This window comes from Bubalus bubalis, chromosome 22, assembly GCF_019923935.1.
Source record: "Bubalus bubalis isolate 160015118507 breed Murrah chromosome 22, NDDB_SH_1, whole genome shotgun sequence".
Taxonomy (NCBI): domain Eukaryota; kingdom Metazoa; phylum Chordata; class Mammalia; order Artiodactyla; family Bovidae; genus Bubalus; species Bubalus bubalis.
Genome location: NC_059178.1, coordinates 40,562,497 through 40,576,325, shown reverse-complemented (window position 1 = coordinate 40,576,325; position 13,829 = coordinate 40,562,497). Strand labels below are relative to the sequence as shown.

General features: G+C 43.8%; 1 long non-coding RNA gene across 1 annotated transcript; it reads left to right on the top strand.

Moving 5' to 3' along the window:
* The first annotated feature begins 1,776 nt into the window (after nt 1-1,776).
* Nucleotides 1,777-2,365, top strand: LOC123331235. The gene is made up of 2 exons (XR_006547777.1): nt 1,777-1,937; nt 2,048-2,365. It is a non-coding gene; the product is annotated as an uncharacterized LOC123331235 (long non-coding RNA).
* Nucleotides 2,366-13,829: the final 11,464 nt, after the last annotated feature.

Here is a 13,829-nt window from a genome sequence, read left to right as displayed (position 1 = left end):
TTCTCAACCCACCATAAAAATAAAAACAGTATATTTTAAAACAGGGGTTCACATTTGGAATGTTAACACTCTTTTCAATCTCAACCAATTAAGAACCTATCCCAAGAATCTGCTACTGAAAACCGAGTACTACAGTTACAAGTTGTTACAGAAGCATAACAGATTCATATATTACATAAACAAACAAGTAAGAGCTATTCCTGTCACGGCCTTACTCTCCTGAATATGAGATGCTCTGCCCAGAACTGATGATCCTATTTGGTCCATGGAAAGCTGTCCACTGAAGACAGCCAGGACAGAACTCCTCAAAGCTACCAAGGTTACACAGAACAAAAGCTGAGAAACTGCCACCGACCAAAGACTGAGAAGCCATGACTTTAAATGCAATGTGGTGCCGTGGACTGGAGCCTGGAACAGAAAGAGGGCACTAATGGAAAAATTGGCAAAATCCAAGTACAGTCTGGAATTTAGTTTAAAAACAAAAGATACAAATATATATATATATACACACACACACACGGGCACATATATATATGGTATTAACAAACAATGAAGACTCAGATTTATAAATATTATTTTATATTATTAAAAAGAGAAAGAGATGGGGCACACAAGGGAACCAGGAAATGAAACTTAGGTCAGGGTAGCTAGGGGCTTAGAGCTGAAAAGCTACATGTAGATCTACCTTCATTTTGCTTCTGGTGCTATGCTCTTACCTGATGCCCTGAAAATTACTTGGCCTGAAACTGCTTGGAATTAACTAGTTTTGACTTCAGAATAGGCTCATTAATATACACAACAAGCATTTATTGAGTGTCTACTGTTTACCGGGCACTGTAAAGTTTTTGGGAATACACGGCTGGAAAAGACACAGAAACGGAAGACACCCTCTCTGCTCCCATACAAGCTGACTCTCTACTGCAAAGCCAGGCATTTAACAGGCATCTGCATAAATGATGAGTATCTCCAGGCCTTTCAAAGTTGGCTTCAGAGTCCTACCAAACAATCCGTCAGGACATTTGCTAAACCCAGTTATCACTGGTGTTCTGAACAAGGCCTTCAATGTGAAATCAAATCACTTGAGATCTGATATCTGTATCACCTGTGACATGCCAAATCACTTTAACAGAAACTCATTCAGCCGACGTGGTTTGTGACCTGAGATTCGGCATTTCTTCCAAACTCTCAAAGGACAGAGATGCTGCTGGATCACAAACCACACCAAATTAGGAAAGCAGTGAAGGTACCACAGAAAGCATCCCTCAAACTATCATGTAAAATGCAAGCTCCATAAAGCCAAGGACATGTTGCCTCTTATTCACCACGGTATACCCAGGACTTAAAACTGTGCTTTATACACCGATAGCACTCAATAAATATTTACTGAATGAACAAATGGATATATGGTCTTAGACAAGTTCAACAGTAGCCACTGGTCACATGTGGCTACCGAACACTTGTCAAGTGGCTACTGATTTTCAAAACTTCAATTTTAATTAATTTAAATAGCCACATGTGGTTAGTGGCTACCATAATGGCCAATCTAGGTCTAGACACAGATGTGATGTTAAGAGCCCTGGATTAATAAGACATAGGTGTGAATTCCAGCTCTCCTGCTTTAGCTTGTGACCTGGAAAGTTACAATGTCTCAGGGCCTCAACTTCTTCATTTGCGAAAGGAGGACAAAATACCCCCCACCCCCACCCCACCTCCAGCCTCTCAGGGTTCTTGACAAGAACTGTTACAGGTCATTGTATTAACCATAAAGTATCGTCTCTGCCCTCCAGAAATACTTCACAACCCCAAAGATTACTTTGACCATTGCCCACACTTGCCAGAAAATGTCAAGCCCGCTTGGTTAGCTGAGTGGCTCTGTGAATGAGGCCAAGGTCATAAGTTCGGAGGAGGGGGGACCTTCACGTAGCAAGGTTGACCAGGTAAGAGAGGCAATGACACTGCAAATCATCACAATTCCTGGCACATCTTTAAATGGGCATTGTATTGATTATGGATGAGTAAATGACATTTCATTCATTCATTCTTCCAGGAAGCGCTGCCACATTATCTAAAGCCCGCTACTTCCCATCCACAGACATTTGCTAATTGGGCCGGGTCCTCTTCGCGGGCAGAGGGCCGGGAAGCCCCCACCTCCGGCCGCCCGCGTGTCCTCCCCTCCTCCGTCGCGCGGGCCCGGCGAGGGTCAGCCTGGCACCGCGGCTCCAAGTACCACACCGCCGGACCGAACCAGGAGCCATATTTAGCTGTATTTTTTGGTCAATAAAACAAACTTCCGTCTTCTAACGAAAAACGGTCCCAACTCAATGTCAAACTAGGACGGAAACTCGCTGTTCGCCGCAGCTGCCAACCAGAGACGCCGCGTGTCCAGCAGCCCCCGAGTCCCCGACCCGGACCCCGCGCCTCGCGCGCCCGCGCCCCGGCCACGGCCGCGCCGGCCACAAAGGGACGGGAGACGCGGACGCGGCCGGGCCTCTCCGCCTCCGCCCGCCCCGCGCCAGCGGCCGCGGCTCCGGGACGGCCCGGGCGCGGGCGGACACTCACCTCGCTCCGCGCGCGGCGGCGGCGGCAGCGGGCGCTCCTCGAGGCCGGCCCCGGCGGTCGCGGCGCGGTCCCGCGGGCCGCAGCGCGGGCGCTACTCTCGGGCCGCCGTCCGCCGCGCCGCCTTCTCGGCCACTGCCGGCGGCTCCCCCGGCGGGCGGGCGGGCCCGGCGCGGGCCCCGCCTCCGCTGCGCCCGCCCCCGCCTCCGCGCCGGGCCTCGCGGGCTCGGCGCGCTACTCCGGGCGGCCCCGCATGCCGCCGCCGCTGCCGCTCGCTGGGGGCCGCCTCAGCGCGGCGGGCCGGGGCCGCAGGGCCACCCGCGCAGGCCGCTTGGGCGCGGTCTTCCCCGCGCGCGCGGCGTGCTCGCGGCGGCGGCGGCCCGTGCGGCTGCGCGGGGGAGGCGGGGGCGCCGCGCGCTCACCCGGATGCGCCGCCCCCGTCCCTGCGGCGAGCCCACCTCGGGGCCGCGGTGCTTCCCTCGGGGCCCTGGCGGTTCCGGCTCCTCCGCGCCTCTGCCCCCTGCCGGTCCGACCCGCCGGGAGGCGCGGAACCCGAGCCCCGGGGCGAGGGGTCCCCGGGCGAGAGGCTGGGGCTGAGACGGGCTCGGCCGTGCCGTCCGGGCTGGTGGTCTCCACCTGAACCTGGGCACGGACAAAGGGGCCGTTGCCGCCGCCCCAAGTGAAGCACAACTCGGGCCGTTTCACGTCGAGCAGATCGCGGGGTGGGAGGAAAGGACGGTGCCCTCACCGCGCCGACGAGATCCTCTTATCGAGCCCCTGGCTGCTTCTCACCCGTGAGCTGCAGCGGAGGACTCGGAGCTGGAGGACGGTCAGCGGCCCCTCGGCCCGGCCGTGCTGAGCTCTGCGGCCGGCGCCGGGGATGCAGGAGGTTCTGGACCCAGGGTGGGCGGCGAGAGGGGAGGCCCCCGACCAGCACAGCCGGAAGAGGCAGCCAGGCCTTGGGGGTACTGAACAGCCGCGGCCCCCCGCAACGCGGGTAACTGGGGCAGTGTCTCCCGCGTGGTGCTGAGAGGGGCCCTTCCACTTGTGACCTCTTGGGAACCAATCTTCCTTGGCACTAATTCCAGTACCTAGCTGTCCCTTAATCTAAGAAACGATGCAGCCTGGTCTTCTGCCACTCATAGACATAATAAATTTTCTACTTGAATCATTCAGAGGTTTTTGTAAAGTCTTGCCTGCCAGCCAAGAGTTGGAATGATGAAGCTCATGTTTATACTTTTTATTTTTTAAATAAAGGTATGTTCACAGAAAGAACCAAAAGGCTGGAAGCGAATAATGTTACCGAAGATTGTCTCTGGAATTTTACTATCCTATTTTGTGCTTATCTACATTTTCCAAGTAGTCTAAAATAAAAGTTTAAAGTTGCTTTTTAAAAGTACTTACATAATATTTTGAAACAAAGTGAATCATGATTGGCCTGTTAATGTACCACAAGGAAACTTCACTTTGAAGTTTGTATCTTTTTTAAAAATAACCATATTAAGGGGAAAAAAAAACCATCTCGGGCAAAAAAGAGTTGCAAATTGTATACCTGCTAAAAAATACTTATATTCAGAATATATAAACAACTCATAACTTAATAAGACTAATAATCAAATTTTAAATGGACAAAAGAATGGAATAGGCATTTTACCAAAGAAAATGTTTAAATGGTCAACTATAGCATGAAAAGATGTTCAACATCATTAGTCACTAGGGAAATGCAAATCAGAACCACAATGAGAAAGCTCCTCACACCCACTATAATGACTGTAATAAGACTGAAAATAGCAAGTGTTGGTGAGATGAGAAATTAGAACCCTGATCTACATTTCTGATGGGTATGTGAAATGGTGCAGCCACTTTGGAAGTTGATTTAAAAGATGCTTTAAAAAATATACATAAGAGTACCACATGCCCCCAGTAATTCCACTCCTAGGTGGAAAAAAAAACCTGAGAATATGTTCACATAGCAAATTGTATATAAACTTTCATAGGAGCATTGTTCACAATACCCGAAAGGTAGAAACAGTCCAGGTATCCAGCAACTGGTGAATGGATACACTAAATGTGGTATATGTATACAGTGATTGCTATTCAGCAATAAAACAGAATGAAAGATACATAGAACATACATGGAAGGTACATACATCACAGAGGAACCTCAAAAACATTAAACTAAGTGGAAGTAGCCAAGTGGGTAGTCATCATGGGTAAGGTTAGGCAGTAAGCATGTGTCAGCAGGGTGAAGGCAATCTTGGGAGTGGTTAATGGGGATCATAAGCAGTGGGGAAGTTGCCTTGCTTTGGATCTGGTGATAAGAGCAGTACATTTGAAGCATTTGTAAGGGGCATGGGCAAGTAATGGTGACTAATTGTTGTATTAGTTTATTGATGTCTATATCCAAAAGCCCCAAATGCTGGGAGCTTACACAGTTCCTTTCTGGCCTGTACTCCAAGTCCTTTGGTGGTGGGGGTGGGGGACTTTAGCCCAGGTTGAAGAAGAGTCCAGAACAGCACATGGTTCCTCTTTGGTAGACATCGTAGAAGTGCACATGGCAAGTTGCACAAGGTCTTCTAACACTTCTCCCCACGTGTCATTTTTATATATGTGTTTCAATGGCCAAATCAAATGACTTGCTGTATGTAACTTTCAAAGAAGCAGGAAAATGCAATACATCCCAACATTGTCCCCAGAAAGCAGAGAGCTGCAAAAATCTGGATTATAATGTTAATAATTATCATAAGTATCAAAATTGGAGAATAACTTTTTTTAACCTTTTATTTTGAAATAATTATGAATGCATAAGAAGTTGTAAAAACTGTACAGAGACGTACTTCATACCCTTCACCCATTCCCCCCGGTGGTTACTTCTTATAATGCTAACTTATAAAAAAGCTATAAACTTGTTAACTATACTTAAATATCAAAATATCAAAACCCGGAAATTAGCATTGGTACAATGTGTGTGTATGGTTCAGTACCATTTTATCACATGTGCAGATTCTCTAACAAAGTATAGAACTATTCCATCACCACAAAGATCTTCACACTCTTCCTTCATAGTCACCCCCATCTATCCCCCACCCACACCCTCTAACCCCTGGCAACCACAATCTGTTTTATATCTATATATTTTTTTTTATTCAAGGATGTTATGTAATAGAATTATACAGTATGTGACCACTTGAGACTGGCTTTTTCTTTTTTGTCTCTGCCAGTTAAGCATGGACTGTGGGCCTTCCATGTTGCCCACAGCCTTCTATTTAAAAAAAAAAAATTCTTATAATTTATTTATTTGGCTCCTTCTGGTCTTAGTCATGTCATGTGAAATCTTGTGTGTGGGCTCAGTAGTTGTGGTACTCAGACTTAGTTGCCCTGGAACACATGGGATCATTTCCCTGACCAGGGATCAAACCCATGTCTCCTGCATTGGAAGGCAGGTTCTTAACCACTGGACCACTAGGTAAGTCCTTTTTATTATTATTATTATTTTATTTTTAGACAGCATAATACACTTCCATAAGGTTTGGTCATTTTGTTTGTTTTTGCTCGTCACTTGTCAGTTGGTCTGGGGTGAAAGTGCTGGCTCCCCATGTGGTCTTCTCTAACACCACCCCAGCAGTGGGTAGAGGGGTCATGAGAGGTGCCTTCTAATGTTAGAGTGAAGGTAGGACTCCCTCTGTTCAGCCTTTAGTTACCTGGGACAGGGGTGAGGTCACTTTTTTTTTTTTTTTTTTGCTGCAGGCTTTGGCTAGAAGAGAGTGAAGTGAAAGTTGCTCAGTCATGTCCAACTCTCTGTGACTCCATGAACTGTAGCCTGTCAGGCTCCTCTGTCCATGGGGATTCTCCAAGCCAGAATACTAGAGTGGGTAGCCATTCCCTTTTCCAGGAGATCGTCCCAACCCAGGGATCTAACCCAGCTTTCCCGCATTCCAGGCGGATTCTTTCCCATATGAGCACGCAGGTAAGTTAGAATAGGGCAGTTCCTAGTGTAAACATTTTATACATTGCCCCTTTCCTGGTCCTTTGGCTAGTGAGAGCAGGCGATGCTTAGGGTTTTTTAAAAAATAGTTCTGTCATGCTCCTGGGTTGCCAGCTTCTCCAGTCCAAGACGTACAGGGCAAAACAAACCGACAGAAAACAACTCAGAGAACTCATCATCCTGTCATTCCTTGGATCCCAAAGTCCTTAGTCAATTGCTTTCTCTCTGCCTTTCAGAGTTTTGTCTTGTTTGTTTCATATACAATGTCCAGGGCTTTTACCTGTTCTTGGGTGGGAAATGCACTCCAACCAAACTATTAGACAGGAACCAGAAGTGGAGAATAAAGGTCTAAAACCTAAATTAGAGCAGATTTCAGATTATTCCTATTAAAAAAAAACACCACTCCCAGTTTCTTGCATTTCAGTAGGCTTTTATGAGTCAGAGAGAAAAGGCAAGATTTATTGCTGGTTTATTAGGAATTCTACAGATATACTCTGGACATTTACATGGGCTATAATCTCATATGAGAAATAATAGAGGAAATCTTGAGAACTGCCAGATCATAGACTCCATGGAGTCTGAGGTCAGCAAGCATGAAGGAGTGGAAAAGCTGAGACATCCAGTTAGAAGAAGAAGCTGGAGTTTCTGCAAGTGAAATAGGCCTTGCACTGCAAAGCCTCAGAATATGCCATTTGGGCACATGGTCAGTGAAGGTGAAGAAAGCAGTGACAAAAAAAAAAAAAAAGAAAAAAGAAAGCAGTGACAGAAATGAACCTAAGACACTGAAAATAACAGAGTCAGACAAGTCATCAATATGATTTTTTTTTTTTTTTTTTTTTTTTTTTAAGGTTAAGGAAAGCAGGAGACAGGTTAGAAGCTAAAACCTAAGTCAGGAACAAAAATCATTAAGGGCAATGGGAGCAAGTCAGTTGACAGTAGATTTAGGTGGGCAGTCATCACTTGAAATCAAATGGAATGAATCTGAAAGGAAGAAAAATGGGAGAGACGATGGAGTCACTGTTCAAAAGAGCTAGGTGGATTAAAACAGTCTGAGTTTTAGCACATGTGAATTCATTGTATTGTTAGATGACATTCAGGAAGACTCAGTGAAAAAAAGCTTGGTAACTAGCACATGGTGGAAGAGGAGACTGCAGATCTTTTCCAGCTAAGAATGGCTTTGAGAAATTTATAAAATGCATTTTCTTGGCCCCTTCTTTCCCCCAGTCATAGCTTGTCAGTCTTGCAGGGCATCAGTCAACCTGGAGAATTATTTACACATTTTTAGCAAAGGACTGAGGCACTGCTTTTATAGATTTAGATCCAAAAGATGTGGTAACAGAAGCTTAGTGACTAATAGCAAAACCCTCACAATATGCCACACCACCTGGCTAAGTGACCCCTGAGATAGTTTCTACTAGCTCTGAGGATTCTGAATACAATCCATCTTACACTGCCCTGCCGTGTTGGTCTTCCTGAAACACCGAGTTCATAAAACCGCTCTGTCTACACGTATATTACTCAAGCCATCCAAGCCCTTCACAACCTGGTTGATTTCCACCCATCCCAGCCCTCTTGCGCACAGCTCACTCATAAGTTTTCTCTGCTGCAGTCACCCCAGCCAGCTCATTGCTCCCTCTCTCCAGATTTATTATACTCTTATTTTTTCCTTGCCTTCTTTCCTCCACCTATCTTAGTCCCTAAGGATTCTTTTTCAGTGCAATCTTCTTTACCTTCTACAATCTCTTCAGTAGAGTCTCTCTCTCTCTCTCTTTTTTTGAATTCCTATCATCTGGGGCATTTTTTCCCCCACACAAATTAGCTGGCTCATGATATGTTATCTACAATGTTTTATGTGTTTATGGTTTATATCACCTCCTAGACAGTATGTGCTATACTTTGCACATTTTACATATGAAAATAATATATACATATATAAGATACATACATATGATAAAAAATTCAAATAGAATGGAAAGGTATGAAACAAAGGCTCAAATTCTTTCAACCCAACAGTATCCCCAAAGATAACTGCCTTTAACTGATTCTTCCTGGTTGTTGCCACCCCACCTCTGCTGATGGAAATCTCCCCTGCTTCTAAATAATCTAGTTCAAATTCTTGATATATCAACTTTAGACAATTGTGTTTATCAATCCTTGTGGTCATACAAATAATCCCCAAATCGTGGTTTACAACAAACACTTACTGCAATCTCCCAAGTCATTTGGCTTGGGTTAGTCATGGGCCTAGAGCTAATGGAATGTCCATTATTATTTGGGATACGCTTTTCCCATGACAGAGGGCCACAGCTGAAGAGAAACAGTTGAAACACGTGTTACTTCTGAAAGCCTCTGTTCAGAGCTAACCACTGTCATTTCTACCCACATTCCATTGTTCAAAATAATTCACATGGTCAGACCCAGAGCTCATGGGGATAAAGGAGAAACTATGTATGCCCCTCAATCTTTCCCAGCACCAGGGTCTCTTCCAATGAGTCAGTTCTTCGCATCAGGTGGCCGAAGTTTTGGAGCTTCAGCTTCAGCATCAGCCCTTCCAATGAATACTCAGGGTTGATTTCTTTTAGGATTGACTGGTTTGATCTCCTTGTAGTCCAAGAGACGCTCAAGATTCTTCTCCAGCACCAAAACTCAAAAGGCAAAAGGAGAAGAGGGTGACAAAGGATGAGATGGTGAGCTAGCATCACCGACTCAGTGGACATGAATCAGAGTGAGCTCTGGGAGACAGTGAAGGACGGGGAAGCCTGGTGTGCTGGTGTCCATGGGGTTGTAAAGACTCATACGTGACTTAGCGACGGAACAACAACATACGTGCCCTGTGAAGTGGCATGACAGAGAAAGTGGATGCATTATCCACTACATAGAAGGAGCAAAAATTTGGAAACAACATCCCACATATGGAAGTTTTTATTGATTTCCACTTATCGAAGATTAGGAATTGGGCCTATTAACCCCACCTCTGTCACCCTCCTCTTTTTAATACTTTGTTAGTTGTGTTATAAGTACTTCTTCTACCAGCTTACTTTATAACTTTAAATTACAAAGAGAAAGTGCTTTTCTGGATCACTCAACTTCAGGTAGTGTCTCACACGAGTCTTCATTATAAAAAAAATGAGGCTATGTACACCCTTATACTCTTATATCCTCTCTTCTCTTTACATCTCATAATTTGTATGTTATAGAGTTTTATAACATTTTCCTTCTGTTCTGAAACTATAAGTAAATCTTCCATGCTTTGTGTAAAAATTGATTTAAAAAACTAAAATCCAATAAAAGGTGCTTGAAATATAAAATTGTGTACATATTATTTTCTGTAGAATCAAGAAATCTAGGTAGACCTGTGAAGAAGGAAATGCACTTACACTTTTCCTAAATATGTGTAGATTCAAAAATAATATTTCAAAAACCAAGATTGAATATTTTATTTTCATTACACTCCATATGCTAGTGAGAATCATGTTACATTTGTTTTATATAGGCTGTGATTTTGCTATAGAGATTTTTTTTTAGAAAACTTCCGTTTGCCTTACTTTTCTCTTGTTAACAGAAGAAATAATCACCTTCACTCTATCACTAAGTTTATGTAACTTTAAAAATAATACTTGTTTCTTAAAGTGAATTCATTTCCTTATCAAATGCATTTGTTTGAAAGTCGTATATCTAGTTAAATAGTTAAAAGTCTTCTGTTTTATTTTGAAACAATTATCTTTATACCTGCTGCCCAACAAATAGCCTAGAGATTCTTTTTATTGCTGTTCTGAGTTGTGGCCATTATTTTTTGGATTTCATTTCTTCATCTTCTTTTATTTTGATTTTCTTTTTTTAAAACTGGAATGTAATTGCTTTACAATGTTGTGTTGCTGCTGCTTCTAAGTTGCTTCAGTCTTGTCTGACTCTGTGCAACCCCATAGACGGCAGCCCACCAGGCTCCTCCTTCCCTGGGATTTTCCAGGCAAGAGTACTGGAGTGGGTTGCCATTTCCTTCTCCAAGGCATGCAAGTGAAAAGTGAGAGTGAAGTCGCTCAGTTGTGTCTGATTCTTCGTGACCCCATGGACTGCAGCCCACCAGGCTCCTCCATCCATGGGATTTTTCAAGCAAAAGTACTGGAGTGGGTTGCCATTGCCTTCTCCACCCATGTTGTGTTAGCTTCTGCTATACAACAAAGTGAATCAGCTATATGGATACATATACAGCTTCCCTCTTGAACCTCCCTCCCACCCCTCTGGGTCATCACAGCACTGAGCTGAGCTCCCCGTGCTATACAGCAGCTTCCCACTAGCTGTCTATTTCACACAGGGCAGCATATATATGTCAATCCTACTCTCCCAGTTCGTCTCACCCTCCCTTTCCCTCCCCATGTCCACATATCTGTTCTCTACATTTGCATCTCTATTCCTGCCCTGAAAACAGATTCATCTGTACTATCTTTCTAGATTCCATACATATGCATTAATATATGATTTTTTTTTCATTCTGACTTACTTCGATCTGTATGACAGACTCTAGGTCCAACCACATCACTACAAAGGACCCAATTTCTTTCTTTTTTATGGCTGAGTAATATTCCATTGAATACACACACCACATCTTCCTTATCCATTCATTGGTCAATGGACATTTACTCTGCTTCCATGTTCTGACTGTTGTAAATAGTGCTGCAATGAACACTGGGGTACATGTATCGTTGAATTATGGCTTTCTCAGGGTATATGCCCAGTAGTGAGATTGCTAGGTTTTTTTATTTTCTTAAAGTATATACTCAAGTGATTTTTTTTTCCATAAAGGGAGGAAAATGTTGAACTCTTTCAGTGTGGCTTGCAGACTGGTAAATTGGCTAGATATAGAATTCTACACTCCAAATGACTTTCTGTTAGCATTTTGAAGGCATTGTTCTACTGTATTCCAGCCTACAGCTGAAAAATCTGAAAGCCATATGTGAAAATAAAGTGAAAGTTGCTCAGTCATGTCTGACTCTTTATGACCACATGGACTATACAGTCCATGGAATTCTCCAGACCAGAATACCGGAGTGGGTAGCCTTTCCCTTCTCCAGGGGATCTTCCTAACCCAGGGACTGAACCCAGGTCTTGTGCACTACAGGTGGATCCATTACCAGCTGAGCCACAAGGGAAGCCCAAGGATACTGGAGTGGGTAGCCTATCCCTTTTCCAGCAGATATTCCCGCCCTAGGAATCAAACCAGGGTCTCCTGCATTGCAGGCGGATTCTTTACCAGCTGAGCCACCAGGGGATCCTTCAGCAAATGAGTTGTTTTTGCTCTCAAGAAGCTTCCAGAGTTTCCTCTTTAACTTAGTATAGTCAAATTTCATAAGAATATGTGAGTCCACAATAAGTGCTGTTCAAAAAGCAGTCAACTATTTAACCAAAAAGCATTTTGATGTCCTATTACATGATCAACAGTGTTGAAGATATGTGCGGCACATACAAGAGGAACACAGTTATTTCTCAGAGAGCTTCAATGTACAGGAATACATTTGTGGTCAGGAATAAATCTCGACTCTTACATAATGGATTCTTAAATAAGCCAAGTTGCATTCAGTCATTTATTTTGTGTTTGATGAGGCTGTGTACAATAAAAGCTATTTATTTTTCCACCTTCTGGTAAAAATATTAAATTCTGTGACTTTGTGAAGAGGAAATAAAGTTAGCCATTCCTTTGTGCTATTGCCCCCTTTTGCTGAAAGCTACCTTTTGTTTTCCTGTCTAAAGTTTCCTTTTCTTCTAATCTTCCATTACTGTCATTTAAAAATAATTATTAAATATTTTAAATACTTAGTAAGTGACTAAGGCAATGGCACCCCACTCCAGTACTCTTGCCTGGAAAATCCCATGGGTGGAGGAACCTGGTGGGCTGCAGTCCATGGGGTCGCTAAGAGTTGGACACGACTGAGTGACTTCACTTTCACTTTTCACTTTCATGCATTGGAGAAGGAAATGGCAACCCACTCCAGTGTTCTTGCCTGGAGAATCCCAGGGATTGGGGAGCCTGGGTGGGCTGCCGCCTATGGGGTCACACAGAGTCAGACACGACTGAAGCAACTTAGCAGCAGCAGCATACAGTTGAAATTCATCCTTTTTATTCCCTCTTTTTGGTTTCTCCTGCAACTTGATCACATTTACAGTGAGCTTCTCACTGGCTTGGTTTGTCTATTGCTATACTTTCTCACAGGATCATAGTACTCACATCCCCTAACCTAGGTATCTATACCAACAAAGAAAACAAAACCAAGACCATTTCTTTCCTTTTCTTGTGGGTATACTCCTAGAGCACTTAGACCAGCGGCCCCCAACTCATTGGCACCAGGGACTGGTTTTGTGGAAGACAGTTTTTCCACAGATGAGGAGCAGGGTGGCAGGGAAGGCTTCAGGATGATTCAAATGCATTACATTTATTGTTCATTTTATTTCTATTATTATTACATCAGCTCCACCTCAGATCATTGGGTATTAGATCCCAGAAGTTGGGCACCCCTGACATAGACCATGAAGGCCAGATTCCTGCCATCACAGTGAGTAATGCCATGATCTCCTTTTAAAGTTGCCGAGAATAAATGAAATATGATTGGAAAAAAAGACCCAAGATGGTTTCTTCTCAAAATACGGTGAGAACACTACCTCCAAATGTCTTTATAATCTGTGTCACCAGTTTCAAAAAAAAGACAACCAAGGATTATTTTAAAGAAATAGATACTTAAAAGCATGGAGAAAGAGCTCACTTCTTTTATACTAAATCCTTGAGATATCTTAAATTCATGTTTCTCAATCGTTAGTGTGATTCAGACTCCTCTGGAGATGCTTGTTAAAAATAGGATTCTCTGGGTTCCACTGCTGGAGTATTGTGGAGCAGGTAGAGCAGGTTCTACCCACTCTCAGATCCAGACATCTTCCAGGAAATTTTTTGAGATTTTTAGGCTAGATCTTGATCTAGCAGTTTAAAACCTGAAGATCTGTATTGCAAAAGAACAGCTGAATGCTATTGCCAAACAGTTGCCACCCACCCCACCCTCAAAATGTGTCGAGTATTCTGAAGACTTTGCCATGTTTATCTTTCTTTGCATATCTGTTAGCGACTCAGACAACTAACTGTTGTTGACTAAGTGAGACAAGGTAGGGCATTAATATTTTCCTTTGGGAGTTTTCTCAACATCCCTTTCAGACAAATGATTGGAAGACAAATCTTGAAGCAGAGGAGGTTGAAGCCTGAACAATGTACACATGTGTCTTGTTTGGTCGCTAAGTTGTGTCTGATCCT